This window comes from Balaenoptera physalus (assembly GCF_965194825.1).
Source record: "Balaenoptera physalus genome assembly, chromosome: 9".
Classification (NCBI taxonomy): domain Eukaryota; kingdom Metazoa; phylum Chordata; class Mammalia; order Artiodactyla; family Balaenopteridae; genus Balaenoptera; species Balaenoptera physalus.
This window is the reverse complement of record NC_138888.1, coordinates 26130711-26154421: the sequence shown is the minus strand read 5'-3', so window position 1 is coordinate 26154421 and position 23711 is coordinate 26130711. Positions and strand designations below refer to the sequence as shown.

General features: G+C 41.6%; 1 pseudogene across 1 annotated transcript in view; it reads left to right on the top strand.

Moving 5' to 3' along the window:
* The window catches only part of LOC309666885 (ubiquitin-conjugating enzyme E2 N pseudogene), a 33885-nt pseudogene extending 10174 nt beyond the window's left edge, over window positions 1-23711 (top strand). The window contains exon 1 of the transcript in view: window positions 1-23711. This exon is cut by the window's left edge and continues 10174 nt beyond it. The product of the transcript in view is annotated as a ubiquitin-conjugating enzyme E2 N pseudogene (transcript).

Sequence of the window (23711 nt, the reverse complement as noted above, 5' to 3'; positions counted from 1 at the left end):
GTGTTCAAGTCCTAAAGAGGCCATTTATTAACTATGTAAATATAAAGAAGTCATTTGACTTCTTAAAGTCAATTTCTTCTTCATGAAACAGAAATTTAACAAGCCTCCCATCCTACCTCATAGAGTTATTTTAAGATTTAAAACTAGAATGGGGAAATGGATGGGAAGATATTTTTGTAAACTATAAATGTTGTGAAGGTCAGAACCCAACAAGGCTTACTGAAAAGTCTGCCATTACCTTGGCAAAGGGGAGATGAAGACAGGAGAGGAAGCTGGAATTGATGGGGACTCACCTGGCTATAGAACTGGATCCGAAGATGGGTGGCCAGATTTTCAAGTTATACTGTCCAAAAGGATATAGTAAACTGGATATGGTATCAATATCTAAGAGGTCCAATTTGTGGCAAAATAGGACTCTAAGCAGTGGTGATTTTCAGAATCAGGTGCTTGGCAGGGTTGACTGGGCTCTATCTGTTCTGGAATGATATCACAGCAGTAGCACAAAGTCCAGGCAGTAGTATCACCCACACGAGCTTGGCACAGAGTAGGCAATCAATATATTTTTATCATCTTGACCAACTGACTAATAGAATAAATGAATAAATATCTGGCAATAGGAAAGCATGTTGCCAAGGTCCCAGAAAAGCCGAATCCAGTTCATAACCTGGCTCCAGACCCATATGGGGAATATCAGTGTTAATCAGGATGTGCTGCCCAGTGACATGGGATGCTCAAGCTCAATGCTGGCCAGAAGGAAGAGAAGGGATGCAGATCAGTGGGCTAAAGATGTGGGAGCCCACCCCATGCACAATGGCTTGGCTCCAACAGAAATTCAAGATGGCACCTTTGGGTAGAGTTGAGCCACCTGGCTTGGTCAGGCCAGGCGGGTCAGGACTAGGATGGAGCTAAGAACTGGCAGGTGCCTGAAACTTAACAGGAAGTAAAGGTATACATTAATGTATTGTCGTACTGACTTTTCAAACATGAGCTACTCACCTAAAAAGCAATGAAAATTTCTCTCTGGTATTCACAGGGACTTTAATATGGATTCATTTTAATAATTATCTTAATATACAGCCACTAAAATGTCTGTTTTTGAAGAAAACCTGGGAAATGCTAATGAAGTAATGAAAGAAGTAGATAAATAGGCTACGCCCCTATGTTTATAATTCTGAGTGTGCGTATGTTCAACAGAATAAAAGTACACTCTCTTACCATCATACATCCTTCCTAAAAGGTATTGAAGTTATAAATATCAACAAAGTCCAATAGAGTATTTTTAAATGCAATGTTAAATCATAAGACATTTTTGTCCATTTACCCCAGTTCCGGGGATGGCTGGGAAAGAATGGAATGCACAAAGATTAAATCTCAGTTTTCTTCTTCAAGTATTGTTCAATAAATGTTAACGTTATCAAGAAAAGGTTGGGGCCAATTTTCTCTTTTAACAATGGGAACATACTTGTAACTGGAAAACAGTCTATATCCAAGTAATTTACACATAGCTTCAGTGAAATGCACTTGATAGATAGGGTCATATTGATTTGTGATGTTAAAATCCAATGCAGAGGTTTCCCAGAGAAGGTAGGAAGGAGGTGAGGTGACCTCTCACTGATGCTCTGGGCACCAAGGCCCAAGCTCTCCTCCTCAGAGGAGGACCATAGTCCAAACACCTTTCAGCCCCAAGTCATATCTGCGGCTCCTTTATTCCTTTGTGAGTGAACAGCTTTGGGCACTTTCTAGAGTGTTCTGTCATGGGCTGGAGAATAACAGTAGTGAATTTCAAGTGATCGCAGAAAGTCGAGTTTTGAGGATTCTCTCATTCTCTGCTCGGGGAGACAAACATCCTGTACAATTGTCTATGCAGCTGTGTTGTCAATACCATAATTCACCCTACCGAGGTTAGAGCATCCTGTGAGGTTTTAGCACAGAGTGTTGATTTTACTCTGGTGGTCTGGAAGAGCGCACACTGCCTGTTAGTGGGAAGCTAGCCCACTAGAAACGTATCACCAGTGGATGCCATCCTAAGAATGTCTGTGAAAGGCTGAAAAACTAGAGTCAATAGGACATCTGAGATTCCTCAGCCCCACTACAGGCGAACAGGATTTCCTCTGGGGGGGGTATGTAGCTTTAGGTAAGTCTTTCAGGTTTTGAAAACCCAGGAAGCAGACATGGGGACCGGAAATTGAATTTATTATTAGACTCTTATCTTAGAAATGTGTAGGGCAAGAAAGTCAGCCCAGTACCCTGGAGTTCCCATCTAATCTGTGGATTCTTGGGGGGCACTTCCCAGAAGGTTCAGGTGCCACAGACGTCCCTGCAAAGCCACTGTGGAAAAACTCTCTCTGCTCTTCTAATGTCCAAGGGGCCACACGGCCATCTCCTCAATCACAGGAGGTTTCTCATTCCAGGCCTAGATAAGGCAATTACATTGAAACAATTGCATCACCTTGCGGCAGTCAAGCATGATTAAATAGATATGCTGGAAAGACAGGGGAAGGAGGCTGATTACAGAGTCGAAGGAGTGTCATCTATGGTAAAACAACTTTTTCCTTTAGTTTGTAGCAAAATCAATCACAGGTGGTGGTAATTGCTACAACATGCTTTCAGTGATGGTTTGATTTCTACATTTCTAGATAGTGTTTCCCATTCTTTTCTTTCTTTCTTTCTTTTTCTTTTTTCTTCTCTTTAAGCGACCTTAAAGAAACTTAAATAAAATTTTGACCGAGGGCGGGTAAAGGGGACATGGAGTATGATAGTCACTTTTGTTCCAGTGTTAATTTTCAAAAACTCCAGATGTCTAATACTGAAAGCTGGTCCAGAGCGCGCAGAGTTAAAGAACTCGCTACCTACCCCTCCTTGGGCTGCAGGGCTGAATCACACTGGGGGAAGGAAAGTCTGTCTCACAGAATTATTAATTCACTACTGTGATTTCTTTCTCTGTTGCTAAAGGGGAGCTGGGGGAGGGGTGTGGGAAGTCGAGTGGGCAGTCAGGAAATGTGTCATTTTTCTTGGTTCCTCGCGATTGGAGGAAATTCTGTCTTCTTTTGGTTCAGAAATTTTAGCAACTTAACTTTTTTGTTGTTGTTTAAATGTTTGACTTTCGGCGATGGAAGCAACCACAAGCCCACCTCTCTGGGGCTGTAAAAAATACTTTATCAAATGATGTCATTCAGATGGAGCTGCTAAGAAAAACCTAACCCTGCAGGAGCCAGGTCCCAGCCTGCCTCTAAATCCTTGTGTAATTTAAAGTGGCACTTGTCAGGGGAGTCTGATCAGACCTGTCGCCTTCAGTCTCCTCTTTGAACTTCACCTCACTTTTCTACTTTATCTTCTTTTGATGAGAAGTGAACATTAATATGAATGATCTTCAATGCCTGCTCTCTGAAGACCCATAGTCACTAAGAAGTAGTCAGTGACCAGTAGTCACTAAGATACTGGACAAAATGTAAGTGCCATGTAAATAAATGTCCCTTACTAAATAGGCTGTGAGAAAGTTTAGATGATGTGCAGCAACTATTTTGAGTTATTTGGATGAAACATATTCCTCAAATTTGGGCACAATATCATAAATAATGCAGCACTAATTTAATATAACCTCAGTATATTTCATTTCAAAAGATTGTAATTTCTATTTCTGTTTATTTTTGAGAACTTTTTTCCATTCTTAAAGAACTTGTAATATATTTTATTTATTTATTTTATTTTTGGCTGCATTGGGCCTTCGCTGCTGCACGAGGGCTTTCTCTAGTTGTGGCGAGCGGGGGCTACTCTTCGTTGTGATGTGTGGGCTTCTCATTGCAGTGGCTTCCCTTGTTGTGGAGCGTGGGCTATAGGCGGGTGGGCTTCAGTAGTTCTGGCACACCAGCTCAGTAGTTGTGGCTCACAGGCTCTAGAGCAAAGGCTCAGTATTTGTGGTGCACAGGCTTAGTTGCTCCACAGCATGTGGGATCTTCCCGGACCAGGGCTCGAACCCGTGTCCCTTGCATTGGCAGGCAGATTCTTAACCACTGCACCACCAGGGAAGTCCCAGAACTTGTAATATATTTTAATAATGAATTAAATAAATAAATAAAACCACACATATTGCAAACTTATTATATGGCAGTCCGTGAGCTGGGCTTAAAAAGAAAATCTCATTTAATTCTAACAAAACATTATGAGTTAAGTATTATTCCCATTTGACAAACAAGAAAACCGAAGTTCAGAAATGTCACACGGCCAAGTTTAAAAATGTGGCTTATCTATCTCAGAAGAGAAATGCTACACTAAGAGGAATGTGTAATATTTTTCTCTCATTTTCAATGTTTGTATTCTTTAACAAAAGACTCTAAATAAACATTTAATACAAAAAAGCATATTTACAACATATGTATATGTTCTAAAGAACAATAATAAAATGGGTAATTGTATACCCACCTCTGAGCTGAAGAAATCAGACATTAGCAACACTTTTGAAGTCCTTTGTACCCTTCCCCAGTCCTATTTTTCTCCATTATTCCAGAGACTGATGATTTCGTTCATGGTATCAAGCCATCTCCCCAGTTAGAAAGTAGGCTTCTTGAGAAAAGCACTTCGCTTTTTGTTATGGGTTTATGATTCTTTTGTTTTTCTTCCCAGTTTTACCACATAGGAATTTATCCCCAAACAATGTATTGCTTTATTTTGCTTGGGTTTGAACTTCATAAAATGTCTTTTGTAACTAGCTCTCTTCATTCAAAATGATCTATGCTGATAAGAATGGTGTGCAGGTCCTCATTTTCACTGCCACATAGTATTCAGCTGTAAGAATATACCCCATTTATTTATCCAATCTCTCCTTTATCTGCATGTGTTGTTTCTGGGGTTTGCTGTTATAAAAATTATAATAATAACGTTACTGTCTAAATCTCCTGGTACACATGTGCCATATATGTATACAGAGGAGTAAAACTGGCAGGTTAAAGGCTATGTGAATGTTCAATCTTACACGATGATGCCAAATATTTTTTTAATATTTTGAAAAAGAAGTTTTACATTTATACTTATAGTATTTTAGATGTTCCATTGTTCCACATTCTTATCAATGCTTGCTGTCATTAAAAGAGCTTTTGATTTTTGCCAGTCTGGTAGGTGTGAAATGATAGCTCATTCTGAATTTGGTATTAATTTCCCCAATTACTAATGAATTTGAAATTCTTTTCATATACTTACTAATCATTTGAGTTTGCTCTTCTGTGACAAGTCTGCTCACATGTTTTGTTCATTTCCCCAATGTTTTTCTGTTGTTCTGTTTGCCATTTTCTTATTAATTTGTAGGTTGCCTTTTTATATTCTTATTACTATTTTTTCATTAGACATATATGTTGCAAATACCTTCTCTAAATTTTTGGCTGGATTTTCACAAAGAGAAAGTCAGTTTTAATGTTGGCAAATTTAATTTTTTTCCCTTTGTAAGCAAAAATCTTACCTGCAAAATCTTTTCCTTTCCAGAGGTCATAAAAATGTTATCCTATATTTTCACCTAAACATTTTTAAGCTTTTTTTCCCCATATTTAAATAATTAATATCTCTGAATTTGTTTTAGGGATATAGTAAAGAATAGTGAGGAATTTTTTTTTTTCCATGAATTCGAGGGAGCCACATAGTCTGAAGCAAGACCACCTGGATTCAATAATTAAAATGTTACAGCATTCTCCAATGCATTCGTGCTCCTCTTTTGAAAAATGGTATTTCCATGTACCTTATGGTTTTTATTGCTTTTATGACTACTGACCTTTTTAAAAATTTGGTTACTTTTTCTAATTTGTTTGCTCTTATATAAAAATATATATGTGTAAATTTTATGTGTAAATTTTCTGTTTTAATAAATTCTATAGATTCTTCTGTGTTCTCTATGAAAACAATTACATCATCAGAAGTGTGATTTTCTATGTAAAACAGATAAACAACAAGGACCCTACTGTAGAGCACAGGGAACTACAGTCAGTATCTTGTAATAACCTACAATGGAAAAGAATCTAAAAAAGTATATATATGTATATATATATATATATATGTGTAAATACATATACATATATATTTGTATAACTGAATCACTCTGCTGTATACCTGAAACTAACACAATATTGTAAATCAACTATACTTCAATAAAAAAGTATGATTTTCAAGTTGTATGTGTATGTGTGTATGCGCACATGTATAAGGATACATTAAAGACTAAAATGTATCCATTATTCTATTATTTTACCACTGAAAAATTGAAGTCCTTTTGTATATTTATTGCATCATTTGTCCATATACATAAACTTTCTATAGCATATATTTTGATATGTTTTCTCATTTTAAATAATATCTATTAGATGAGAAAACTTAGAAAATAGGCATAACAAGAAAATCAAAATCACCCATAATTCTACCACACAATTTAATAAAATTCAACAATATATATTTTAATAACCTACTATGTATCCAAATACAGCTATTTATTTCCTATTTTCAAAGATTTTGCTTTCTAGTGAATAACTACTGTAAACTTTTTGATGTTCTACTCATTTGGCCCTTTTTCTAATGATAAATTCATATTTTTAACACAAATGAGGTAATATTGTACATGTAATTATGTAACCTGATATATTTCATAAATAATATATGTAGCCTTCTTCACATCACTGAAAATTCTTCTGCAATATTATTTTTGATGAATGCATATTATATTCCATTATACATGGAATTATATTCCATGTATATTATATTATATTCCATTGTACATGGAATTATGTGCATATTTGTGTTATAATTAATTATTTGTTGCATACATACTGTGTTCAATTTTTTGCTACTATAAATAGTTATAACTTTGCACCATTCTGTGATGATTTCCTCAGAAAAATTTCTGGAAGTGGAATGCAAAATTCTAAGTTTTTTAAAAAATCGTATTGTCGAATTGCCTTCCAGAGATTATGTTCTAATATGAACGTCCACCAACAGTGCGTCTGATCTGTTCTGTAATCCTCTCTCTCTCTCTCTCACACACACACACACACACACACACACACACACACACACACACACGTCTCAACACTCTAAACTTGAATCATTAAATGGAACCAAAAAACTTCCTAAAATTTTCACTAAAACTACCTGGGAAAACTTTTTGCAAAATTACCCACCCTAGAAATTGTTATACTTGCTCCCACTGAGTTTAAGGGAAAAAAAAAGGAATTTTCTCCGGGCAGTTTTCACCAAGATGACTAGAATATAAAACTTTATTTTTCTTTCTAAGGTTGAGAGAAGCTTTTTATTTTAATTTGATCACATCTGATGGAATTCCTTCATGTATTTATTGCTTTGTTTCTAAATATAAGTATGACAAGCTCGTCTCTGTCTGTGGTTCTGCGGGGGTTTTTGGAAACAATTTTAGCTTCGGGCATACCCCTGAACGTGGGCAGCGCCCACGCGCTCTCATCTCAGCCTCCTCTTACCCTTTTGGGAAATCCTGATACCCTTATGGGGAGGGTTTTTTTTTTTTTCTGCTTTTTTTCTTTTTTACCACTCTCAACTCAAAGAGGGGTTTTCTTCTATCCCCAGCCCAACTTTAACTTACTCAGTTTTTTAACAGGTAGTACTATATTGAGAATGCTTGTTCTACAATATTAGTTCTCACCCCTGGAGACACATTAAAATCACTTAGGGAGTTTTTAAAATACCCATCTCTAAGCCCTACCTCGAGATTCAGATTGAATTTTTCTGAGGCGTCAGCCCCGGTCATTGGTGTTCTAATGTGGATTCTGTCCTCTACCACTGTCATCATCAAAATGATCTCTCCAAAGAAGAATGGGCTTAGAAAAGGGAAAGCAAGGAGCTGAAGAGAGGATACTCACGAAGCAGAAGTGAAAGACTCTCTCTTTTTATAGCCAAGCAAGATGTTAAAGTAGAAGAAGGTTAAATCGTGTCGGTTTAAGAAAATTAGATAATGTAAGAATTTCATCATTTCATCATCGTGTTTGGAACATCCATTTCATCTCGGTGATCTGCTTGATAAATCATGAGTGTCTTCCAAAAGTGTAATTTTACAGTTTATTACTTCTCATTTCCTTTCAAAGAGGAGGGAAGAAGGAAAGTATAGGGATGGGGATGGAGGAAAGGGCAGGAGAGAGGACACAAAAATTGTGAAGGATAAAAATAAGGGACAGGAGAAAAAGTATGAGTAAAACCAGGCAAGAGAGCAGAAGAGTACAAGCAAGGGAATAGCAGATCAATGGAGGATAAGAGACCCCTGTGAGGGGCAGGCAGGGAGGCTCATTAAACACTTGTCAAGTGAAAAAATTCAATGGAAAAGGAGGTCAAAGTAGAGGAAGAATGACAGGAAAGGAAGAGGGAAACATGCAACACCAGTGCTTGCGGCTCACCTCAGACAGAAAGACAAGGCAAAATATAGGACCCCAAGAATCGACCTTCCCATTTCCTCATATGCTCCTAGTCTTATAGTGCAAGTGGCTCTAGAAAGAAAAGATAATTCAACCCCCAATTCTTAAACAAGACAGCAATTACTCAAGACATCATAGATGGAGATGCTATAACTTTCCTCAGTGATCTGTTTATCTTACAATTAAATTTTCCTCAATTCTTTTCTTTAATAATGTCTGTGCATTTACAAATTAGAAATAAACATTAGTTATTATTCTCCTTCTATAAAACATTAACGTATATTTAAGTATCTTTCCTATAACTTCCATCTATCTACCTTAATTCAAGTGGTAAAAGAGAAGGTCTGTGTTTAGGGGCAGGGTCGAGGTGAGAAAATTTTGTTTTCTAAAGGTACCAGGTACCTTTCTTAATTCTTCTATAGGAATTAAGAATGCTTGTAACGGCACATACAGAAACACCCATGATTTCAGTTGCATTGTTTATAAGAAGCCTGGAGATAGGTACTTCCAGGGTTCACTAAGTGTCTCAATAACTGTTAGGTTCCCAAGCGATGCATCTTTCTGCTCAGCCAGCCTCAAGGTGTTGTCTTTGTCCTTGTGGTTTTGCTTCATCGTTGTAAGATTTTGTCCTCAACTCAGCATCTCAAGCAGGTATGGGGGACAAAGGGAAAGTTTCTGTCCTGTTAATCAGAAAACAAAATATCTTTCCCAAAAGTCCCTCCACAAATCTACTCAATGCTTTCTTCACCAGAAATGGGCCCAATGGCCACCCTCAGTTCCAAGAGAGTGTGAGAAAGAAATTCTGTGGCTGTTCAGCTGCCATAATGGGAAGAGGGATGGGAGAAGGGGGCTGAGGGTGGCTTTGAGGAAACCCAACCACAGGGACTTCCATCTCTCACCCGTCCTTTGGCTGGGGTCCCTTTCTGTCCTCCTCTCCTGCTTCATGCCTTCAAGCACCATTTCCAAAGTCTATTCCTTTTATAGAAACACAAGCTTACGGAATTACCACCTATTAAAATAAAACCCAGCACATCGACATGTATTTTTTTAAATATTATTTTTATAATACTAACAACACTATGTTTTCCTGGGGGCATTACTTACCTAATAGGTTATCTAGGTCCCTTGCCTCTTCCTTGGCATCTACCACCTTTAAAACTCCTGACTTCAAATATAACATGACTACAGCTGGTCTTGCAAGAGCTATGAACCAATCATTTGAGGGTTAATTATTGCTTTCATCAGTTAAGCCATGTATCCACAAATTCTCCAACGTCTTTAAAATCTCCCTCCACCCCAATAATCTTATTCTTTTTAGCAACAGAAAATTGTTCCTATTTTATTTTCCTATAAATAAATCTCAGTTGTTTTTATTCTCAAAGAGTGTTCCTTATGGACATTCAACGCTTACTGCCCACTAAGAAATCTTCCCTGACCCTCCAAGGGTGTCAAGACTTGAAACCGTTGGAAACTGGGCTGTGTTCTCATAGTTTCCACGTCATGTATATTATAGACACCTCCGTGAACCTCGCAGCGCATGTGAGCATGCTGTATTCACTTCAGCAACCTCCTGAGCCCAGCTTAACCTCCAGATTAGAGTGGTCCCTTTTCACAGACACTGGGCAAATGATGATTGAACTGAAATGAAGGGAAAGGATCTGAAATGCCCCATTTGGCCACATGACAGTCAGCTGGTTGCAGCTGATTCACCCAGACCAGGTAATGATCTGTAGAGCAAGTCCCTCTGGAGCTTCCTTCAGCCACAATCTCTCACCAGGGTGTTCTTCATCAAAAAACTCCCCTCCCATCAAGTCAAACAGAAAAATAAGCAGATTTAGGCAATGAATGGAAGTGAGGATTGATAGCTAAAGCCACACTCCTTTTTGGCATCTTTGCTGCTCATTTGTGCTGGGGAAGCACTTTTATGCTACAAAACAGGTCCATTGGCAGGAGGACAGGCAGGAAATATGTTAGGGAAACAACAGAATTCTGGAGCCAAATTGCCTTTCTCCTGCCCCTTAAGCTCTTCTTTTTGGCAGCCATTCTTTTCATTTAAATTCATTTCCTATTTAGAGAGTCTTCTTGGGCAGGCCCTGAGGGCATCCTAACGAATTAGTCCAGCAAGCACAGTGGCTTCCTTTTTTGTCAGCCTACAAGATCCGCCATCATTTTTAACTCTCTCTTAATCAAAGTCTTTGAAATCAAATTGGACTATATCCAAAAGCAGTCTTGTCTATCAGTACAATTGAAAAATGTACTTCTTGGGGACTTCCCTGATGGCACAGTGGCTAAGAATCCACCTGCCAATGCAGGGGACATGGGTTCAACCCCTGGTCCAGGAAGATCCCACATGCCGCAGAGCAACTAAGCCCGTGTGCCACAACTACTGAGCCTGCACTCTAGAGACCGTGAGCCACAACTACGGAAGCCCGCATGTCTAGAGCCCATGCTCTGCAACAAAGAGAAGCCACCATAATGAGAAGCCTGCGCACCGCCACAAAGAGTAGCACCCCCTTGCCGCAACTAGAGAAAGCCCGCGCGCAGCAACAAAGACCCAACGCAGCCAACAATAAATAAATAAATAAATATTAAAAAGAAAAAAAATGTACTTCTTGAGAGCTTGTTTGGAGGTTCTAGCAGGGGATCTCAGCTACTCTTATACCCCTGACCAAAGAACGGTCCTCCTCTATGGGGAAGGTCATCATCTTGAAAGGAGCACTCAGCTTTGGGAGGGACACACGTGGTGAGGGAAGAAGGGGACACCCGCCTAGCCAACCAGATCAGCCGAGTCAAGCCTGGCGATCAATGGGGTGACAGATGTCGCAGCCAGATCGCCCTCACATCCAAAAAAAGTACTTCTTGGTGAAAGACCTAGTTCATTAATCTCATCTAACTTTATGATCACCCTTCAATGTATCGCCTTAGCATTTATATTCCCAACGTCTCCTTCAATTTCTTATTTAGCGTGAGTGAATGTCATCCCCAGTTAGAAAGTAGGCTTCTTGAGAAAAGGACTGTGTTGTGTTCTATCACGTTTTAAAATCCTTCTACTTGACAATATTGTTCCACCTGCTAATGTGCTCATCATTCTATTGTTATGTGTGATGGATTTAACCTGCCCCTGTCAAAGACAAATTCTGAGCTGTAAGACACTCGGTTCAGTATAAAGTCATTTGTATTCTTAGCGAACTCATATGATGCTCCACATACTGTAAATGCTGAGCAGTCCTAACTGCCTGTTAGATATTCTAACAGGGCTGGACTTTGGCAACCAGGCTACTATATTTGCAACTAAATGAGTGAAAAGGGCACTACAAAGATCAGTGCTGACCCTGGAAACAGTTGCAAGTGAGACACTTTTCAATAAAAAACATACTTTAAATTATGTCACATCACAGGAGACCGGAGACAAGGAATCAGGCTGGCGGCAAAATCAACAACACTGGCTCTCTCTAGCTTTGAGTTCCATCACTTTTCGTTGGCTGCCCTTTTGTTCTCATGCTTTTTGGATCACGATGAAAGATGATACCATAATGGTGGATACGTGTCATTATACATTTGTCAAAACCCGTAGATTGTACAACACAAAGAGTGAACCCTAATGTAAACCCTGGATTTTAGTTAATAATAATGTATCAATATGGGCTCATCAGTTGTAAAAAAAATATACCACACTAATGCAAGATGTTACTAATAGGGGAAATGAAGGAGCAGGTGAGAGAGCATATGAAAACTCTGTAATTTCATTTCAATTTCTCTGTAAACCTAAAACTGGTCTAAAAAATAAAGTCTATTAATTTTTTAAAAAACTAATGTGCATTATGTGTCTAAAACACAGGGAAGGGACTTCCCTGGTGGTCCAGTGGCAAGACTCTGAGCTCCCAATGCAGGGGGCCCGGGTTCGATCCCTGGTCGGGGAACTAGATGCCACATGCCGCAACTAAGAATTCTCGTGCCACAACTAAAGATCCCACATGCCACAACTAAAAGATCCCGAGTGACGAAACTAAGACCTGGCGCAGCCAAATAAATAAATATTTTTTAAAAAAATAAATTAAGTACAGGGAACACTCAATAAATAATAGCTATTATTATTCACCATCTCCCTGGTGAGTACATCCATGACACAGTAACTTCCATAGCTGGCTAAGGGTACCCATTATGTTAGAGTTTCTCAACCTTGGTACACCACTGGCATTTAGACTAGATAACGTTTTATTGTGAAGGGCTGTCCTGAGCACTGTAGGATTTTAGCAGCATCTATTCTCCCCTCACTAGACAGAACCTGCTCCCCACCAACCCCCATCTTCATTCCGTGACAACAGAAAATGTCTCCAGACTGTCCAATGCCCCCCGGGGGAAACAAAGTCACCCCCAGTTGAAAACCACTGCATTAAGCGCTTTCGAAGAAAAATAAAAGGGCTCCAAAGATCTTAACCTGTACCTCTGTCACGTTAGACGAGAGTTTCCAAACTCTAAATATAAAATGTATGCCACTAGAAATAAATTCTACCTGCTGGGGATTTTTCATTTCATGATTTTGGCCTTGGGACCAAGATAGCTGGGGACCTATCCTGGTTTGGCATTACTTGAAAGCTGAGAAGCTATTCAGTCTCTGCTTTTGGAAGTTTCTGTCCAAAGTGATCCAAATAAAACTAAAAGCGTATGTCTAGAGCAGGGGTGTGATACTTACCTTTTTTACCCTTGTCCTTTCGATATAAGCACAGGAGCCAAGAGTGGCAAATATCTTTGCTGAAAGGACATTTTCAACCTGTTTTGTTTTGTTTTGTTTTGGGCTGCACCACACAGCTTGCGGGATGTTAGTTCCCCGACCAGGGATTGAACCCCTGCCCTCAGCAGTGAGAGCGCAGAGTCCTAACCATTGCACCAACGGGGAATTCCCTGTTTTGTTTTGTTTAAACAATTATTTAGGACATTTTGATACATCGTGGCATTTTCCTCCCAAGAAAAAGAGTTTTCAGATTAGTAATATTTTTCATCACTAATCTCAGCCTTAGCCCCTAAACCTCAATCAAAGGGTCTGGAGAAAAGCAAAAGAGCCTGTTTGTTATTTGTTAGTTAAAAGGGGATTTTATGTGGGCACATTAATTGGGTCGAATACCCTATGACTACCTTCCTGAAGTTTGAAAGCTGGGAGTTTCCAGGAGATATGCTAATCTTGATTTGCCTGTATGAGTTTTTATTAGGTATCAGCCAAAAGATTGTATTTATTTGTTTATTTATGTAAAGAGTGAGGGGATTCGGCACTAGGCCCCAGTCCAGGGGAATTCATGGTTCAATAAAGACTAACAGCCCAGACAGGGCTAGTGCTTTCCCCACTGAGTTTCTCAGGATTCACTATCAAAGGAAAAGAGGCCTCCTAAGAAAGAGCTTCAGATGAATAATTCCTTCTCACCAAAACTCCTTAGTATAGCCAAAAGATACTCTAGTTAGATGGGGAAGGAGGAGGGGGAGGGTGGGCAGAGGATAAGTAGGAACATGTGTGAGATGGGGGCTCAGTTGGCTCCATCCTCAGAGAAGACCCCTCGGTTACTGTGCTGCCTGGCAGGCCCACTTCTAACACTGCAGAGCTTCCGTGGGGCTTGAACGGTTAGTTAAGAGTGTTTAGGGTTATGGGTTGTACGCTAGGCCAGCATGTGGCATCAGATCACAAGACACAGAGCCACCCATATGTTATTCTTCAACAAATTTATTTTTTATGTGTGTGTGAAACACTGGGCTCTCTAACACACAGGAGCTAGATGATTCTTGCAGTAAATAAACACATAACATCAGTCATCTAAATCTTCAAAAGACTCCTACTCAGAGATCTCAGTAAAGGGGGCACGCAGTTAATTCTGGCCAAGTATCAGAATCAACGTGTGGGGCTTCCCTGGTGGCACAGTGGTTGAGAGTCTGCCTGCCAATGCAGGGGACACGGGTTCGAGCCCTGGTCTGGGAAGATCCCACATGCTGCGGAGCAACTAGGCCCGTGAGCCACAACTACTGAGCCTGCGCGTCTGGAGCCTGTGCTCTGTAACAAAAGAGGCCGTGATAGTGAGAGGCCTGTGCACCGCGATGATGAGTGGCCCCCGTTTGCCGCAACTAGAGAAAGCCCTCGCACAGAAATGAAGACCCAACACAGCCAAAAATAAATAAGTAAATAAATAAAAAATAAAAATAAAGAATCAACTTGTGGAATTTTTTAATACTACGGACACCCAACTTCTGCTCCAGCTCTTCTTAATGATATACCTGGGGTAAAGTTCAAGCATCAACATTAGTTTGAGGTTGGAAGCCAAGTTTACATAGGCTACGTAAAAACAGTAGTTACAGAAGGTCACCGACCATGTGTTCCATCTGGATGGCTGACGAGTATCAGTAGCTCATGCCATGCCCTGTCTCTGGTGAGGATACGAAGCGGAGGACAAATGGTGCCTTTATTCCGTAGTTCACCTTGGATGGCCATGGCCTCAAACCTTCCGCACATATATCTTACTCTCCATAAAACTATTATCACAGCCAGTCTCCTGTTTGTGCTTAATAAATTAACGAATTAAGGAAGCAGCTGTCTGATTCCATTCCCCAGGTCCCTAGTTCTGTCTTATCAATAGGTACCTATGTAAATATTAAAAGAAGCAATAAATGTTTGAGATTCCTAAGGGATCTGGAATAATCTCCCATGGGAAAAAATAGTTCTTATAATAGCTCATGTGTCTGAAACCTGGAGAAGCCCTGCCAGAAGGTGACATTTTTAGGGAGAAGTTGAGCACGTTCAGAAAGTAAAAGGTCCTTTTATGTAGACAAACATCCTGTGTGAAGAAAGTTTTAAATTTACATTTAAAAGACTTATTTAAAATTGAATTAGAGAAATTGTATAATAAGCAAGATCCCTTTGGCCTGGTCAGGGGAGAGCTGGAGGGGCCACCTCTCAGGGCTGACAGTAGCACCAGCCAACACAGTGACTCTCAGCACTGCCCCGTGATGCACGATGACCTCTGGGGTTCATAACCCCATAATGCGTGGACGACTTCTTGATGCTGTCTCGTAAAAGATATGGTCTCCAACGGTGGGGCATTTGGATTCACTACTGGGCAAACCCTGCCTCTGGTGGAGTCCTGTGCAACAGGGCTCATGAAGATGGGCACCTTGAGAGTTCAGCTGCAAAATTTAATTGTGACTGAAAATTATCTCAAAGGTCAAACCATGATCAGATGGGTAAGTTGTGGTTCTGCCACTAAATAACCCTCTGTGACTTTGAGGATGTTAATCAGTTCACTCATTCTTTCATTTATTAGTTTGTTTACTCATGTCCTTATAAAGTACCTGTTATGTGCCAAAAGATATGTCAATAACTGGGGACACAACAATAATCAAAACAGAAAGCCTCATGCCCTTGCCTGGTGGGGAAACAGACATAAAGCATCACACAGATACGTGTAGATACGTTATGATAAGGATTGGGAAGGAATGGTGTAACAAGGGGACCCCTCTGTTAGGCTGAGGGGTAGGACCTCTCAGGGTCATTAAACTGAAACCTAAAGGATAATTAGGACTCAGACCAAAATGTATGGGAAGAGGGGACCAGACATTGACAGGGGTGAAGGCTGGTGTCCAAGGGAAAGAGTGTTTGGAGAAGCAGCCATGGGAGTTACAAATCTTTGCCTCACAATGATGAAAATGACAGCCCAAGGATTCTAAAGCAGACATGAAGGAAAAAGAAAGAAGGAGGTGCTGAAAGAAAAGAGAGAGTGAGTGCATTGGGTCAGGCTCAAGGCTGATGAGATGGCAAACTGTTAGAGTGATGGAAGTCTAGCCTACACGCTAAAAGGATGTGATTTTCTCCTTGGAGAAGTTCTCCTATGAACTAGTAATAGAGGTGGTGTCCAGGACATGGCAATGGGATACGGCTGAGGTGGAGTGCAAGAGAAATGTCCCGTAATGAGGAGGTCGTAGGAAAGGGCCTGTAGGATGGGCTCTACGTCAAATGGATCTCTAGGTTATTTATGTTTTTTAGGATGAAGACTAGTCTAGGTGCCAAAGTCTTCAATGAATGAGGACAAGTGGTCAGGAGGCTTGCAGACAATCACCTCACTCCCCTCGGGGGAGCCCCTGGGACCTTTGCAGTCAGCAGTAACAATACTCACTGTATTTTTTCACTCTTTCAACATAGTGAAAAACATGCTAGACTTAAAATCAGAATACCCGGGTTCAAGTTCTGGCCCTGAGACTCTCTAAATGTGCCCTTTACCTTGGACATGCCACTCTGAGCCTTTGAGTCTGGGTTTTCTCATCTGTGAATTATAGAAACAACCTTCAGAAGTTTGGTGAGAGGCGGGAAAGAGATGGTGTGCCTCCCTAGGGAAGTACATCAGAATTTCCAGGGCAGTGGTTTTCAACTCTCCTTGTACATGAGAATTACCTGCATTTGGTCTAGGTTGGGCTAAGCTTTGGAATTTTTTAAAAGGTCCCCCAGTGATTCTAATGAGCGGAGTTTGGGAACCATTGCTCAAGGAAAACAGATGTCAATGTCGTTTGAGAAGCTTATTCAATATACGCCACTAGAATATAAGCCTCATTTCCTTGTTTTGTTCACCAAAATTACCCTAGTACCCAGAATATCTGACACATGGTGGGCACTCAATAAGTTGTGTTTGGCAGTATCTGGATTATAAAGCAGAGCAGAGCACTTCCCCAGGGATACAAACAAAGTCAAAATTGCTACTGAAATTCTTATTCAGTTACTTAATTCTCTGGTCAATCCTGGCCACAGAACTGCGGGTGACCCTGTAGCCTCAAGCATAATTCTAAATATTAAGTAGGATTTGTTTACCTATAATTAACCTCCTTCTGAAATGCCCCTCTACCCACACACTCACACAAAATGTGACCTCGATCTCATGAGAGGTCTGTATTCAAGGAATTTCTTTTCATCACACCCCCGGGAAGACGGAAGCATCCTTTTCTCTCTGCTCCCACGGCCCCTTGAACCTCGTCCTCATCCCACAGCCATCACAGACTGCAAAGATGGTCTGTTTGTAAGTCTGTCTCCTCCCTTTACGCAAAGTTCCCTGAAAATAGAGAATTCGTATTTTCCTTGTAATTCTAACACCTATTGATGGTGATGATGATAATGATGATGAAGTCCCTGGCATTGAAACCATATTTTATCATATAAGGAATACATTTTTATACTGTCTGGGACACAGTGGGGATTTTTCTCACTGCATTTCCCTTCTGATAGAGAAAGAACCAGGAGTAAACCACAGAGGTCAACCAGAAATGTACTCTGTGATGAGCGGTCGGATAACTTAAGAGGTTTATACTTTCCTGGGACAAAGATAAAAGGAAAGGAGTGGAAGAAATCTTTGGTGGGCACCTAAGAACTGGCTGGTGGGCTCAGGTTACTGGATTTTCCCAGCCTGCTTTGGGGAGGTCAGCCAACCTTGGCAACAAAAGCACCACGATGAAAGGAGAGCTTGTTGGGGTCAGAGGTATTCCTAGCTGCAAATTCTTCCACCATGTGGTCTCCCAGAAATAACCGGAGAATGAGAATTGGGAAATTCAGTCTCCCGTCTTGTTATTAACCAGCTGAGTGATATTGAGTAAGCCACTTAAATGTTCTATGGGGGAGTCTTTTCATCCATAAAAGAAATGGCTAAAAGTTGTTGCCTTACAGTGTGGTAGTGAAAACAAAAACTAGGTACTACGTGTAAAACCTCTTTACAATGAAACTCTTTAGGTGCTATACGAAGTGTGATAGAGTTAGCAAAGCACTGTTCATACCACGTCAGTAACTTAGGTTCCCCGGGGCTTTGCTGCATGAGCTCCATGGGCAAGGCCGTCATATGAGTGGCCCCTCGGTTCAACACAGGGCCTGGGCATTAAGTGTGGCCAAGCTGTTGCCCATGTGGCCTGTCATTTGAGCTGTGAATGGTGCTATTGTCTCCCCTGAGAACAGACAAGAGCCCAAGGGAAATAAAAACTTTCCAGAATACTTCAAGCTCTCCATTGCCACCCTCACCTGACCCCCCCCCCCTCCCCAGCTGTAAGGTAATAATTAGAGCCTCTTTGAAAATGTTAAATTAGCTGCCTAGGCCTGCTAGACCTCCTACCTGTGGATGGAGGGACAGAGCTGCGAGGGGCCCTAAAGAACTGAGCGTCACCCACAGTGGCCTCCCCATCCTTGTTTTCTGCAGTTCTTCCTCCACACCCACTTTTGCAACTGTTCCTCTTTATCCCTCTTGATAAAAATCCAAATTGCCGGGCTTCCCTGGTGGTGCAGTTGTTGAGAATCTGCCTGCCAATGCAGGGGACACGGGTTCGAGCCCTGGTCTGGGAAGATCCCACATGCCGCGGAGCAGCTGGGCCCGTGAGCCACAACTACTGAGCCTGCGCGTCTGGAGCCTGTGCTCCGCAACAAGAGAGGCCGCGACAGTGAAAGGCCCGCGCGCCGCGATGAAGAGTGGCCCCCGCTTGCCACAACTAGAGAAAGCCCTCGCACAGAAACGAAGACCCAACACAGCCATAAATAAATAAATAAAATAAAAATTTTAAAAAAAATCCAAATTGCCCAATAGCTGCTAATCCACAAGAACAACTCCCCCTTCTTCAGAGAACCATCTTTGACCAACCAGCCGTGAAGCTAGCTGGACTTCTGCCTACTCCCTCCTGCTAAGGCCCCATAAAATAGTCCCCCGTCCTTCTCCAAGTTAGAGAGTCTGACACCTGGCATTCTAAGTGAAGGCTTATGTTAATGGCATTCTCGCTCGTTTTCTTCCTCTGCTCTAGGAGGCCTACATTCTGCCTTTACGGCAAGTGGGTGCCAGCATGGGTGAGACATGGTAGTTCTTATTTTCTGACTTCCTTCCATAGTCAGTAGAGCAAAGGCATCTTTCCTTCTCTTCTTGCTGTTGTCATCATTTAGATGGGGCTGAGCCTTGTTGGGGAGAGAAAAAAAAATCTTTTTCTTCTACCCATCTTAGGTTCTCCAGCTGGGACACTGTAAATTGGATGACAAAAGACAGATTAACAAGAGGAAAACAAGTTTATTAACACGGGCATCGCACCTCACATGGGAACACTCGGGGACGTGTGACTGAAACGGGTGGTTAGAACTCGGGGTCTATATATCTTAACTTAGCTGGGCAAAGGGAGGAGGAGAGAGGGCACTTATGGAAAAGCAAATTACTTTTTGGAAAGATAACTGAGCGCTTAAGAGAACAGATGGGAGATATGATTACCTGTAGATGTCTGTCTGGATGTGGTATGGTCTTCTCTGCTCCCAAAAGAGAACATCAGTGTTGCTCCCAGGGAAAGAATGTATGACCATTGAGTTCTTTTGAGAGGCTCTGCTTTTAGGCAGATAAGGGATCTCAGGAACTCAGATGTTTTCATGTCAAAAGAATTCTTATGTCAAAGTGGCACATCTGGGGGGTGGAACATCCTGCTTCCCTTCAACTTTCTAGACCAAATTACTACACGTCGTGTTATGGGATTGACTTTGAGGACTAAACAAGTCTTCAACCTTGCTTTGGGCAGGGCTGGGGCTAGGGTGCATTGACTGAAAAAAAAAATGTACCACATGAGTGTTGTGAGTTAAGTTTTATTTGGGGCCAAATGAGGACTAGAGTCCTGGAGACAACCTCTCAGAGAGCTCTGAGGAACTGCTCTGAAGAGGTAGGGGGGGAGGTCAGTTTATATCTATGATTTGGCAAAGGGGGTACGTGCAATCAAGCACGCATTTTGGCAGAAGGTTGCTGCCAGTCACGAGGAGCAGATGTCACCATTAATGATTTTAGTGCTTTTCTAGATATGAGAAGATGTGAGAAAATGGGCTCATAAAATCTTGTCCTGAAAATATCTAACTCCCTGAAGGCCTGTTCTGCCAGTTTTCCCCAGAGCACAGAGTGCCTCATTCTTATCTCAGCCCCAAATTCCTTTCAGGGGGTGTTGTTGAGGGTCAGCGACTGCAGTGGCAAATGACTTCATTCTTGTAGAACCAGATGGCAGGTGACAATTTTTAGTTGGCAGGTGAGACGAGTGAACACTGGCCTTGACTGCAAAATTTAGGTGGGGTAGAGGGGGCAAAACGCTATCATCAAGACAGGTAATATTTCAATGCTGTATTTTAAAAAATAAAAAGCAATGGAAAAAATCCAAGATGAACAAATAAGAAAGTTTTACACTAAACTAGGGTCAGTATTATTGAATACAGGCCACTGGCCTAAGGGATCTCTTTCTGCTACCGATTTGTGCTGACTGCTTCCTTGTATGGGATCCCACCTCCAGGGGGGATTTTCCTAAACCACAGCATCCTCAAAAGTCTCCCATGTTCTCCTCTCCTTCCTTCACCTGTGAATCCATCCTCACGTGCTTCACACCAGCAGCCAACATGTCTCAGCCACGTGCTAGGCAACGAGCCAAGATCTTGGCATTCATGATGTCAGGTGACCCTCACCACCTGCGCAGGTACTAGTAAAGCAGGTCCTGGTGTTACCCAAATTTTATGTTTTACAGCTGAAAAAGCTTCAGAGGGGTGGTATCACAGCCACAGGTGACACAGCCAGTACACAGCAGAGCAGAAACCGCACTCACCCACCCTCTATACTGCTGCTCACAGATTAAGTGCTCCGTCTTGTCTTTTCTTCTACTTGTCATTCATCAACTGCAGTCAGGATTCCCTTTCCAAGACTTCCTGACTTGTCTCTTTAGAAGCTTTATGTTGAATTAGAAGCTTTGCTGAAATTTATCTTGCCAAAATGGAAAGGTGGAAAGGGCGTTAGAGAGAAAGCATTTAATCCAAAGCATTCAATTCCCTCAATTTGCAAAATAGGAAACTGAGTCCTGGAAGGGCCATGTGACTTGCCAAGTTGGCGTTCTGGTAACCCCAGGAGAACCTGCTCTGCAGCTCTGCCTTTCCTCTTCCCACCAAACGAAGGCTCTGTGTCCTACTGTCCTGTCCTGGGTCCTCCCGCCCCGGTCAGTTCACTGGGAGTTTTTCCACCAGTTTCCAGGTTGTGGGCTTTGTTCCGCAGACTGCTCTCGTTTTCTCCTCTTCAAACCCACTTGCTCCCTTCTCCCCAGAAATGGTCATTGATGGCTTCCTACGTACAAGGGGTCTTGCTGATATTTTAGGCGGCCCTCTGAAAAACAAATAAATAAATGTCTGGCTCAGAATAAAGCTTTGGGGCTTGAAAAACAAAAAGGGGGGGATTGGGTGGTGGGTGGGATGGGATCCCATCTTCAAAGAGAAAATCGTCTCCGGAATTTATGGTCCTAGTTTGCTTCCACGTTCAGTTCTGGGTGCCGATCGCCACCTCTAGACTAGACGCAGCTCTGCCGTGGAGAAGCCCTCCAATATCCCAAACCGCTCTTTATCTGGACCTGGCAGTTCCCCTTTGCTGTGGGAGCTGCAGTGACAGCCCTTAGAGTCAGCAGAGAAGGGAGGACTTACAAGGTTTCATTAAAATGCACCTAAATCCCCTTTCTCTCACTCCCAGAAGCTCATTAATAGACCAGCTGGTCAACCTCTTGGAATGCACCTTGGGACGGATGGGATAGATGAAAGGAAACTTTCCATGAGATGGGAGGAATCTAGTGCCTTAGAATCCTGAAATGGCCCAAGCCCCCATCAGAAACTGGCAGGCTCGTATGTCACACTGGTACCAATGGTTCCCAAATTCCATCCACAGGGAAGCTTTACCCAGAAAGGCTGCCCTCTGGGAATGTTCCCACTTATTCTGCCAATGATTAGTAAGTTAGGGAAAAAGAACCAGAACATTCTAAAACATTCTATAAAACTTGGGGGCATAAATGCACCAAGACAGAAGGTTATTAGTCACTTCAAGTGGATGGTGTTCAGGTAAAGGAGACATTTTTAAATATTTGATGGAAAACTCTAACCACCAACCTGTGAATTTGGCATCACTGCTCAAGGGAAGGGACAGGAAGTGACTGGGACTTCTGGATCTTTCTTCCACTTTTTAAATGGAAGCAAAGAATCATCCTCTATGAGTCCTTTAGGGTACGGCAAAAAGAGCATCCTCCCTCGTCCTGGTTTTGTCCCATCAGCTCCACTCTGGGGCTACTGAGAGGCATAGCACGTTACGGTTGCACAGAAAGTCCTTTGCAGGAAGGATAGGAAATAAAATAGAAACTGGATTGGACTGATCATACACCTCTCTAAATCCAAAATTAAATCCACATCGATACATAATCTCTCTAACGTTCACCTTACTGGGTAACCAGAACACACCAAGTAAGTCCTGCTAAACTATATGTGAGAGATCACCTGAGATTCCACATAAAGCCCATCTTTGAAAACAAACCTTTCCTTATGGGGCTATTGCGTTTTAAAAGGATTGTTTTGGGGTTTTTTTTTTTTTTTTTTGCTTTTTAAAAATAAGCTTATTTTTACTTTGTGAGCAAAACTGCTAGTAATAGAATTTATTTTTTTCCTGATTCTATTTTTGCAAGATGTGTAACTGATGTTCCTTCCATGTTACATGGAGATTCCTGAGGCTTGCTGGCTCCAGACCAAGTCTTCGTGGCTCCCAGGGTGGTGTAAGCAGAGAACAGCTTGATGAGGGAGAGACCCTCACCAAGGCACCGAGAAACTGCTGCCCAGATCTGGGACATCTCCTTGGTGAAAACCACAATATAGAAAATTTGAAAAGTACAGAGAAGCCTGAGGAAGAAAAAAAAAGTCCCTTATCATTTCACCACTTTCAGCATTTTAATTAAAATATGGGTTTGTCAATGCAACAGCTCTTTCCTATGTTTTCAGAAAACATCTTGATTCCAAACAGAACCCCGGGGTAAATCAGGCCAGAAAAATTTGAAGACTCGTGCCATGTTGCAGATGGACTTTAAAAGCCATGATGGGGCGTGGGGAGGAGAAAGCTTCTAAATATAACAAACTTCCCAAAAAGGCAATCAAACCTAACTGAAGTCGTACTATTTTTGAAAGTGGAAATCCCCTCCTTCACCACACAAGTCAGTGGTCGAGCCGTCTAAGAATTGAATTTCTGTGCTGCCGATAGGACACAGCGCCCTTCGGTGAATGCCACGGTCACTCCTCTTCCTTCCTGCCGCCCACAGGGTCACTAACAAGCGCTATCAATTAAACGTGATACCTGGTGCCCAGGGAGCTGAATCCCACGTGTCAGTGTGGTTCCCACTTAAACAGATATTCCCTTTCAAGCATTTCATTTTAACCCTCATTTTAGTTCTGTACTAGTTTCTGGACTTCCGCCAACACCTCTCCTTGAAACAGTTTGTATTAGCTTTAAATTTTTTTTT